A 3,138-nucleotide genomic window follows, 5' to 3' on the forward strand; every position below is an offset into this window, starting at 1 on the left:
AAATATTATTACTGCTAACTATTCTATTTGATTTTATACAGTTTCGTAGCCGTTCAGAAACGTGTTACGTCATTGCTCCAGAACGGCCTGCTTCTGCCGTTTTCAACATATATGTGCCACGTATCAAGAATTTGATTGGCAACAAGTTGCAATGTTTGCCCTCCCAGCAGCGTCCAATGTTTCAATCATTGTTTGATGCTCATGACAAAGAGGTGGATAAATACTGTGATTCCCTACAGCTGAGCCATCAGATGATTGTTTCGAAGCAGATTGAACTCTCTGAAACATTTGGTGAAATGATCGATGAAGTTTTGAGAGCTGCAACGCAGCGCGATTCACAACCAGAAGGTTTTAGTATTTATGTTTATTTTTTTTAAACTAATCAAGTTCACGAATTATTTCCGGAAAATAATATATATATTAATTTATACTCATACAAGCAGCAACATATTTTTCTAGTGTATTTCATTTATGAAAACTGTATTTTATTTATGCATCCTGATAGTATACTGATGTAGTTTGCAAATTTGTATTTTAAACCATTTTTTTATAACGATACATTTATAATGCTGTTATATTCAGTAACAACTAATATATTATTATATGTTCCAAATGTAGATAACCCCCCCACTCCCTCAATGCCTCCAACAAATGATCCAGTATCCACACCAACTGTTCCAACACCTGATAAACAACAACATGATCAGGAAAGCCATGTTCCTACTGATCATATCAAAGTATCAGATGATGTAAGTTTTCTCATACAAACTATATATACTATGCATATATTCTATTCTGCATACAAGTTACCGTTTATTCAAATCTCAGTTGTTTCCATTATAGATTGTCAGTGGGAACGTCTGCAAAAAAGCTGAAGCTATGGATGATCCTATTTTTGACAAGACTCCAAAATCTAATGTTTGACTTCCTTATATCATTATTATCATTATTTCAGTTACAATGTATGCAAGTAACATTAATATATATGCATGCTTTATTTTTTTAACTTCCCAGGCTCCCACAACAGACAAGCCTGCTGATCCTAAGTTAACACCAAATATAAATAGTGTAAGTATTTACACCTTCATCATATTATGCTAATATTAATTTTTCCCTATGTTTCATTACGTTTATATTAATAAATTTATTGGTTACAGGAAGGACAAAAATCTGTTACACATGATACTCCTGTATCTGGTGCACCTCTGTTCGATAAAACCCCATTGACAGATGTAAGACATGTTGTAATTTTCATATTTTTCCTATTTATACAATAAGACATACATATTTATGCAACTGTTTACTAACATTTATTCATATATTAGGCAACTACTGACCTGGTTGCAAAGGATAGTTCCTGTAAAGCTGCAGTCGCTGAACATCCCCACGTGTCACGTGAAGACTGTGCTCGCAACCTGCTTAAGTTCATTTTGTTAGGAAAACTAGATCCGAGCATGTATGTATTCGTTATTCAAATTCCAATTAAGTATAATTAGAAGGATTGTAATCAAAGTTTTTTCCCCAGGTCTATCATTAATTTTGGAGGATTTGGAGGGTCTGTCCTTGATGTTGTCCAGTCGTTTGGTCCCAACAAATGTCTTGAGAATACTTTCATGCAGGGATTTATCGACTGTATTCGTCAGGATGATGTATTATACAATCCAGATTTTGTAATCAACACTCTAATACTGAACGTCAACGTTGGGGTAATTGTTTCTCCACAACTTTGTATCTTATTGCAACACTTACTTTATAAATATATAATACCAATCAAGTTATTTTCTTTGTCCAGACCGTTTTGAATATTGAGGAGTTTGAACAACACAGTTCAAATCCACAGCCCTTCACAACATCACTTCTTAAAGAACATCTTGAACCGACCCTACCTTCAGATGATGTTCTTAACCAGATTAAATTGGTGAGTTCTAATCAGTTTCATTTGTACAAATGTTAGAGTGTACTTTTGGTTACTAGTTTTATGTTGTATTAGTTTTAATTTTTCATATGCATAGTATAAATCATTCATAATTTTACATATATATTTAACAGATCCTGGTTCCTATGCTACGCCGAAGCCACTGGACCCTTTATGCAATCAATTTTGAACGTCGTCGAATAGACATCTTAGATTCAAACCCTTATGGTACATTGCTTGGAGGCACTACATGGAAACAAATCCATAATGATCAAATGATGATAAATGGAACGAAGATACCTTGGTCCAGACTAATAATGAGAAGACTTAGCATTGCCTTACATGAAGCTCGACCTGAGTCAACTGTACCAAAGTTTGGCAACTACAAGATTGGGCTTCTTCCCAATTGTCCAACCATGACACCAGGGTCAAATGATTGTGGTTTTTTTGTCGCAAACTTCCTCCGCTACTACGATTTTGATGATGGCGACTTATCAGAATTTTATACTCCGGTATGTCACTAAATTAGTTTTCTAATCTTGCATATATTACTCCTTTAGATTTTATTCTACCATTAAATTGATATTATGGCTATTTCAGGATGAACCATTGGACCAACGTGCCTTTGTTCTGCATTACCTTACCTTTCATCGCAACAACATGGTTGCCCCCCTTCCTGCAGAACTGCTGCCTTTCAAGTATTCTCCAAGGAGACGCCGTTGTTTGAAAGCCAAGACTTAGATAGCATAGCTGAACATGATTCCCTGTGCGATGCACAAAACTGTTTATGTTACTTGTTAAGTCACTTATGTCAGGCCTCTGATAATGTGTTTGATACTCTGTGTGCCACTTATGTTCAATGTGGCTAATGTCTATGCTACTTCGCATCAGTTTTTATCTGAAGTGTGTCAAACATAATTGTTACCAGAATGGCTATTTATGTTATCTGTTAACAAATTCTATGTTAGTTCATCTCCAGTTTGTGAGTTGGTTAATCTTTTTGCTTCCAAGGTTTGGCTTATTTGTATTATCATATTGTTTCAATATTCAAGTTTTATGCATAATATATACTTCCTTATTTTATATACACTAGGTTCATCTTTTATACATTTTTCACGCTAATTATGCTAATCGTAACAAGTGTTTATGCTATATCATGTTTGTTGTATTTGAAGTGTGAAACCGACGTATGCACTCCCATTCGATTAGTATTGTTAAGTGTA

The 3,138-nt window shown here is 34.6% G+C and overlaps 1 long non-coding RNA gene across 1 annotated transcript; it reads left to right on the forward strand.

Annotated features, from left to right (window-relative positions):
- The first annotated feature begins 1,820 nt into the window (after positions 1 to 1,820).
- On the forward strand, positions 1,821 to 2,752 carry LOC103640506 (uncharacterized). Its single transcript, XR_002266759.3, has 3 exons — positions 1,821 to 1,918; positions 2,050 to 2,427; positions 2,516 to 2,752. It is a non-coding gene; the product is annotated as an uncharacterized lncRNA (long non-coding RNA).
- The last annotated feature ends 386 nt before the right edge of the window (positions 2,753 to 3,138 follow it).

The sequence above is a fragment of the Zea mays genome, chromosome 1, assembly GCF_902167145.1.
Source record: "Zea mays cultivar B73 chromosome 1, Zm-B73-REFERENCE-NAM-5.0, whole genome shotgun sequence".
NCBI lineage: Eukaryota > Viridiplantae > Streptophyta > Magnoliopsida > Poales > Poaceae > Zea > Zea mays.